Below are 8,422 nucleotides of genomic sequence, written 5' to 3'. Positions count from 1 at the left end.
GAGGAGTTGTAACATTGGCTGTTGTGGTGGTGTGCTTGCTATGGCTAGGCGTGGTTGATAGGATGGAATATCACCCGAGTCGAAGGGTCGGCGACCAACGTCCGGACTTCTTCGGCGACGTCATCTTGTCAGCCGGCACGTCACAAATAGGAAATTTGGGTAAGTTTCCTTCCTTTTTCACAATTTTACCAGTTTCAGTATCGCCAGGACCGGAGCTCTAACCTGCTCCATCTTTTTCTTTCGTTCAAGCCTGCGATCCCCTTTCTTCAACCTCTTAGGTTTTTTTTGTTACGAATTACTTGTATAGAGTTACAATATTACAGCAATACAACTTACAACTATTGACAGGAATTATATTCGATTATTTCATGTATTGAAGATTTGAAATTATTCGAATTGACATATTAGTCTATTACTTTTGTTACTTTGTATTGAGCTTCTTCAGATTGCTAATTTAGATTTGAATTTTAGAAATGATGCCTAATTTTCTAGATCTATATACTCAAAACACTAACAAGTAGCCTGCAATTCTAGATCACATGCAAATTAGGGTTAAAATGTTGCGGTTGAAAGCAATTCGGCCGACGAATGACAAGATCGTGAAGATTTTATTTTATCCTACGCATCGTCAAGGTGTTGAGGACATCTGCAATCTGGTTGTCCAGTTTGGGGGGTTTTGAAACACGCAGCCGGAATTAACAGTTCATGACTCATTTCGTCGTTGCCAAAGTCGCTCAAGAATCAAATCTTCAATTGAAGTATTATTGGCCCTAAATGCAACTCAAACTTTTTCATTCCCTTCATGTTATTCTATGGTTTTCGGGTCTAATAAACGTTTAATTTTGTGAACAGATATGCTGTGTTTTCAAGGACTATTCTTCTGTCCCGAAGCAGCTTCATTGCTCTTTCATAATTTCTGCATTTATCACATCAGTCCACCTGGACACGAGGTATGTGAACGTGCTATTTTGTATTTACGGTTTAATTATGACCACATAATATTCAATAATCAAGTTCTGATATTCACATATCACATGTTTTGAATGTTTGAGAGATCATGTTTATTATGGAGGATATTAATTTTATGTGCCCCTGTAAAATTAATAATCAGATAGAATGTTTTGAGTGTTTGACAAATTAAAATTTTAAAAATTATATTATTAACGTAAAAATTCTCTTCTGGGATTTGTACAAGAGTCGTTTCTCTTCTGGGATTTGTACAAGAGTCGTTGCAGTTAGGTGCATCAGCCATATATCCCGATGAGCCAGTTCTGTTTGTGGAGGATCTTTGTGATCAGATTCTCAAGGTCCTTAACTATGTTAGGTAAGACGTTTACAGTTGATTCTGGTATTAATGTTCTTTTTTAATTTAGACTAAAATGCCATTTTCGTCCATGAGGTTTGGCCAGTTTTGCGACTTTTGTCCAAAGGTTTGTATTTCCGCATCTCGATCGAAAGGGCAATTCGGTCTTTTTCAGGGGTATTCGGTCTATTTACATAAAGTAAAAAAGCCCGAATTGCCCTTTAAGTTAGTAAAAAAGACGGAAATACCCTTGGCTTAACGGAGAAAAATGGATAGAGTTAACAAGCCGGATGAAAATGGCAAGATTTCAACCCTTTTTGGACCCAGATGCGCAAATACAAATCTTTGAACGAAAGTCGCAAGACTGGCCAAACCTCAGGGACAAAAATGGCATTTCGCTCCTTTAATTATCTTAAAATTAATGAAATTGTATTAATCTTATTTCGTTTAATTTAGGCTTGGTGCAGTGATGTGCATGGAGGCAATGGCGGGTGCCTACATTCTTACGCTCTTTGCGGTAAGACTATTCGTTGACCCGTTTTTGAAAATAGTCTAGGTTTTAAATTGAGTTTTTTTCATTGTTTAACAAATTATGGTTTTATATTACAGACAAGCATAACACGATTTTATTTTTTACGTTTTCTCTTACTGTTGCCATAGCGAGTGTCGATATTATAACGAACCGACCCGATGCCGACCAAGTTCCTGTTGCGTAGTGCGGACAACTAATGCAGCTGATAGTACACTTGCGCGTTCAAGTCATTTACAGGAAGCAGAAAATGTAATTAGAACCATGCCTGTTAACGTGAAGGCTGATTCTATTATATGGAAAACGTTATTATCCGCTTGTAGAATATACAAAAACGCTGACATGGCGAAAAGAATCGCGGAAGAAGTCATACGGGTGGACCCGCATGACTCGGCGTCATAAGTTTTAGTATCGAACATACAAGCGTCCGCTGAAAAATGGCACGATGGATTTCCGAAAGGCAATGAGAGAATTGAGAGTGAAAAAGGAATCGGGTGTATGCTGGTTCGAGATGAAGAACGAAGTTCACCAGTTTTGTATGAGCGATAAATTGCATCCGGATTCGGTAAAGATTAAACTTTATTTAAAAGATATGACATGAAGTTGTTGGGTTATAAGCCGGATTATGGATCCATTTTGCATGATATGGATCTTGAGAAGGAAGATGATTTGGGTCAACATAGTGAGAAGTTGGTGATTGCTTTTGCGTTGATGAACACTGCGGATTGTGTTCCGATTAGGATTATGAAGAATTTACGGGTGTGTAACGATTGTTATGTCGCGATTAAGTATATTTCCGCGATAAAAAAGCGGGATATTATTGTTCGTGATGTTGATGTGGAGATTACTGGTAAGATGTTATAGTATTCAATTATTTCTGTATGTTTCATTTGTTTCCATGATTTTGATTTGAAGTGTTAATGTTAACCTTCTTTAGTTGACAAATGAGCTAGCATACACGTCTCATCTTTTAAGAGACAAACATTTTGAATAATGTAGGTTAAAATTCTTGTTTGAAGGTGTGTTAAAGTTATTGTTAAAAGTTTTTATTAAGACATTTTCTTTTATTATACTTTGAAAAATCATTTAATCTTATGTTACATTTTGTTATTTCTTATAGACAATGGCTAAACGTTTCAAATATTTAAGAATAAAATTAATAACAGTTTTGATGTCTTTACGCTTGGTTTTCTGATTCTACGTTGTTTTTCTTGAATTGAATCTCTTTGTGTTCTTTGTGATTTAAATCCTTCATGTGTTTTGATCTGTTGTAGGCATGCTTATAAGGTGCTCGGTCAAATGCTTATAGTTTATTTTAATGTTATATTTTTACCATCTATTATAAAAAGTCGCATGATAAAACGTATTTTGTAATCCATTTATAAAAGTGTAAACATAAGTGTGCCTTCACGATTAAACTGGTCGTATGTCAATTTTAGGGTCACCATTTTGTAATGTCATTTGTAGATGTGACTGTAGGAAAAAAAAAAACCCTTATGTAAAATTACAGTGTACACTGCCGCAACGCGGCGGCTACTTTTTCTAGTTTAAAAAGAATTTTGATAAATATAAAATTCATGCATATTATCTTTAATGTAATATAGCACATACATTTTTTTTTATCTTTTATTATATTAGGACCTATTAATTTTTATTATGATTCTTTTTAAGTTTAGATAATCTTATATTGTATAATATTATTCTTTGTTTAGTTTAGTTAATATTATGTTATATAAATATTATGTAATGTGTTATGTTATATTATAGCATGTCATATTATACTATACCATAGGGTGGAGTTATTGTAAAAAAGACCAAAAGTGTGAGAAAGGTAAGAAAGAATCTCAACCATTAGATCTAAATTAATTGAAAAGGGTAAGATTGTAAATGCATTAACAAATTCAAATATGGTAATCCTTGACTTAAGGATTTGGAGAGAGAAAATCCTTGATTTAAGGAATATAACCGTCCATAACATCATTCATTTTAATTTTTTTGCATCATTCACAGTATCAGAGCCATGTTCATGACATGGTGTTTTAAAAAAATTCATAGTTCAATTCATGGTGTTTTTACGAAAATAATATAACACCATTCAGTAAACAAAAATATACCACCATTCAGTACACAAAATAACACCATTCAGTACAAGATATAACACCATTCAGTAAAAAAAAATAACACCATTCAGAAACAAAATAACACCATTCAGAAACAAAATAACACCATTCAGAAACAAAAAAAAAACATCCAGCAAACAAAAAATAACATCATTCAGTAAACAAAATAACACCATTCAGTAAATAATATAACATCATTCAGTACAAGAATATAACACCATTCAGTAAATAAATATAACATCATCCAGAAAAAGAAAATAACACCATTCAGAAACAAAATAACACCATTCAGAAACAAAATAACACCATTCAGAAAAGAAAAAAAAACACCATTCATAAAAGAAAAAAACACCATTAAGATATTTCCCGAAATAACTCAATCCTTTTTTGGTAAGACCTGCATAGAAATATGCCACTGACGTGAGTAAAGCCAAAGCAACAGTAGTATTTATATCATTCGTGGGTGCGGCTAACTCCCCATGAGGTAATTGTATGATTTTCCAAGGTAAAAGGGCGCCTGACCAATTAGAAACAAAAATAAATAGAAACATAGTTCCAATAAAAGGAACCCAAGGACCATATTCTTCTCCAATTTGAGTTTTACTCACATCTCGAATAAATTCAAGAACATATTCGAAGAAATTCTGACCGCCGGTCGGAACACCTCTGTATCATCTTCTCCACTTCCGGCGCCGTTCGATGTAGATAGAAAGAGATCACAGGACCACAACCACTGCCAATTCCGACACCACCACCGCCGCACCACCACTGTCGATCCAGCACCACCACCGCCGCTGCCACTCGCACCAGCACCACCGCCGCTGTCGTTCGCACCACCACCACCGCCGCTGCCGCTCGCACCACCACCGCCGCCGCTGCCGCTGTCGTGTTTGATCTTCCGATTGGCCGCTGTCGTGTTTCTTCTTCAGATTGATTATGAGAGAGATCAAAATCGTAGATGGAGATCATCTGGAGAGAGAGAGATATTGTAGGGATTTTGATTTACAGTTTCCATTTTTTGAATGGATATAAAGACTTTATTACCCCTAGAATTTTCAATTCAGTCCAAAAAATAAATCAAATTTTACAATTTGGTCCCTATTAATCTCAACCATTAGATCAAAGATCTAATGGTGTAGATTCTTTCTTACCTTTCTCACACTTTAGGCCTTTTTTACAGGATCCTCTACCCTATACCATATATTATATTCCTTATTTAGTTAGGTAAATGGTATTGATATAACATAATATAATATAATATTACTTAAAACCGCCGCCGCTGCCGCTGTCGTGTTTGATCTTCCGATTGGCCGCTGTCGTGTTTCTTCTTCAGATTGATTATGAGAGAGATCAAAATCGTAGATGGAGATCATCTGGAGAGAGAGAGATATTGTAGGGATTTTGATTTACAGTTTCCATTTTTTGAATGGATATAAAGACTTTATTACCCCTAGAATTTTCAATTCAGTCCAAAAAATAAATCAAATTTTACAATTTGGTCCCTATTAATCTCAACCATTAGATCAAAGATCTAATGGTGTAGATTCTTTCTTACCTTTCTCACACTTTAGGCCTTTTTTACAGGATCCTCTACCCTATACCATATATTATATTCTTTATTTAGTTAGGTAAATGGTATTGATATAACATAATATAATATAATATTACTTAAACTAAACAAATAATATAACAAAACATAATATTTATATAATATAATTATATATATTAATAAGAACTGATGATGATGATGAACAGTAGTTTAAGAATTTTTTAATACAATAGTATTCTAAGTTTTTATTATTTTATTATTTATTACTTTAATTTATTATGTTATTGTTTCTTATTTTATTATTTTAAGTTTTCTCATATAACATTTAAGATAATGTCTTAGCAACGTTGGTGTTTTGTCGATCTTGACCGAACATCGGTTCGGTATCGTTATTATTAGAACCGATACTAATATTCGTATCTACGGTTTTTGACCAATGTAAAAACGTATCGATATAATTTTCGTCATATCATGACTTTATTTTTTGGGTTTTATCTTTCGCTTGATATATCAAGTGGCGCTACCGTACCAATAACGTAATGAGTCGAACCGATACCGAATGAATACCCGCCAATTGGTCATGAGCAATTACCTAACATATTAAAATTTTAAAGTGTTTATTTATTTTTTACATCTATTTTCAAGCATTTATTTATTTTTATTAAATATTTTATTCATCATTCAATTTAATACTTTTCTAATAACTTGCTTCGTTAATTTTTCAAAAATTTAAATCTGTAACTATATTTTTCCCAATATTGCGATATAAATTTTATTTAAAATGGATACCGTGTCGATATTGTATAAAAATAAACCAAAACCGTCGATGAGTTGTAGTGTGTTATTTTGATGTACTTATTTACTTTTAGAACATTTTATTCATCATTTATTTTGATTTTTTTTCTAATAACTTGTGTTTCGTGTTTATTTGTTTCGACGTCATGTTAAAAAATTTATTACTTCAACATTTTTGTTCAATATTGTTTTTTTAAGTTTTAGTTATTTTATTGTTTTATTACTTTTATTCAATTTAATCATTGTTTTTCTTATATTACTTTTAAGATTAAGATTAAGATACTATCAAAGTATCCGTTATCAAACAAAACACTATAAAAATAATGCATACCGGTATGTTGTTCGGTTCAGTTCGGTATGACATTGTACCAATAGGGTGTCAGTTTATTGAAAACGTTAACAGTAAAATTAAATATTGGTACCGGCTGATACAGATGTTGTTTAATCAGTTTCAATTCGATTTGGTACGACAACGATACAACGTCCATTTTCAAATAAAAAATATTGCAATGTTGAAATAAAATAGACAAAGAATGTAAACGAACATAACCGATATCAACTGAACAAGATCAGTACCGGTATTGATATTCGTTTTTATTGTTTTCGACTGATGTAATGTTCTCTTTGGAATAATAATATAGCAAATGTTGGTACCGTAACGAATCGAACGAATACCGACTGATTACCGCTGCAAAGCGCGGGTGGAATCTCATTAGTGTTGGGTTGTGGAGGATTTGACTAGTAGGGGTGTTCTTTGTTACACTCCTTCTGCATCTAGCAGGGGTGTTATGAGTTACACTCCTTCTGCGGCTAGCAGGAGTGTTCTCTGTTAGTATAGTTTAAAGTCAACAACCCTAATTGTAACCCCCTATATATACTTCTCATTCATGTCTGTAAACTTTTTTGAGCACCTAATACAAGAAGAACTAGTTGTGGAGAGTGGATGTAGGTCAGATTAGACCGAACCACTATAAATCTTGTGTTCTTATTCTTGTGATTTAGAGTGTGTGAGTGTGTGTGCTTGCTGATTATTGTTCTAGTGTTCGTGTGATTCGTGTTCTGGTCCTAACAACTGGTATCAGAGCTCAGGCTCTTGATCGATTCACACAAACTAGGTAAGAGATGAAGAATAACACTTACCTGTCGAAGAACAAGCCGTGGTCTCGGGTTTCAGTCACAATCAAAGACATCGCGATTAGGGTTTCTGAACCAGCAGCCGCTAGCACAACCGCCACCGCCGTCAGTTTCTAACTCCGATTAGGGCTCCGTTTTGAAGACATCTTCTGCAGATTGCGACTAGGGTTCCGATAACCCAGTAGCCGCCGTAGTCTAGGGTTCCAAAATTGAAGACCTAGGGTTTTAATTCTGCACTTGAGTTGCTTGATTTTGTGGAGTTTGTGAGAGAAGTGTCGCGTAGGAAGGAGAAGAAGAAACAGGCGTGTTTTTTTTCTCTTCCTTTTAGGGAAATCAAGTTTTCCTTATTAACAAAGAAGCCCCTCAACTTTGACCAAAGAGATAAGCATCGAGATACGAGTGCTTAACCGTTTGTTTGAAGATCAAAGAAACTTGATCAGGTGTTTTCTGTTTCTATTTGTTTTAGTGTTGGTTTTCTATTTGTTTCGATTTCAGTTTCGTTTTAGTCTTGCTTGTGTTATCATGGCAGAAGACGGGAAGGTTCAAATCGAAAAGTTTGACGGGAAAAAGTTTGGTTGGTGGAAGATGCAGATTGAAGCATTACTTTGTCAGAAAGACTTAGATGTAGTGCTCGAGGATGAAAGGCTAGAAAAAATGCCACAAGAAGATTGGGATAGGATGGATAAGAAAGCCAGAGCAGTGATAACGCTTTCTCTATCGGAGAATGTTGCATTCAATATCCAAAAGGAGACCTCAACTAGAGGAATGATGGCAGCATTATCGAATATGTATGAGAAGCCTTCTGCAGCGAACAAGGTTTATCTTATTCGAGAGCTTGTGAATACTAAGATGAGGGAAGGTGATTCAGTCACAGCGCACATTAATAACTTAAACTCGATATTGTCTTGGTTGGTGTCTGTGAACATCAAGTTTGATGATGAGGTTCAAGCCCTATTGTTATTGTCCTCATTACCTGATAGTTGGTCTGGAAC

General features: G+C 34.5%; 1 long non-coding RNA gene across 1 annotated transcript; it reads left to right on the top strand.

The window, feature by feature from the left end:
* Nucleotides 1–2,865, top strand: LOC110930277. Its single transcript, XR_004888694.1, has 5 exons — nucleotides 1–159; nucleotides 535–950; nucleotides 1,196–1,324; nucleotides 1,760–1,820; nucleotides 1,964–2,865. It is a non-coding gene; the product is annotated as an uncharacterized LOC110930277 (long non-coding RNA).
* The last annotated feature ends 5,557 nt before the right edge of the window (nucleotides 2,866–8,422 follow it).

Source organism: Helianthus annuus, chromosome 3 (genome assembly GCF_002127325.2).
Source record: "Helianthus annuus cultivar XRQ/B chromosome 3, HanXRQr2.0-SUNRISE, whole genome shotgun sequence".
Classification (NCBI taxonomy): domain Eukaryota; kingdom Viridiplantae; phylum Streptophyta; class Magnoliopsida; order Asterales; family Asteraceae; genus Helianthus; species Helianthus annuus.
This window is presented reverse-complemented; position numbering and strand designations above follow the sequence as displayed.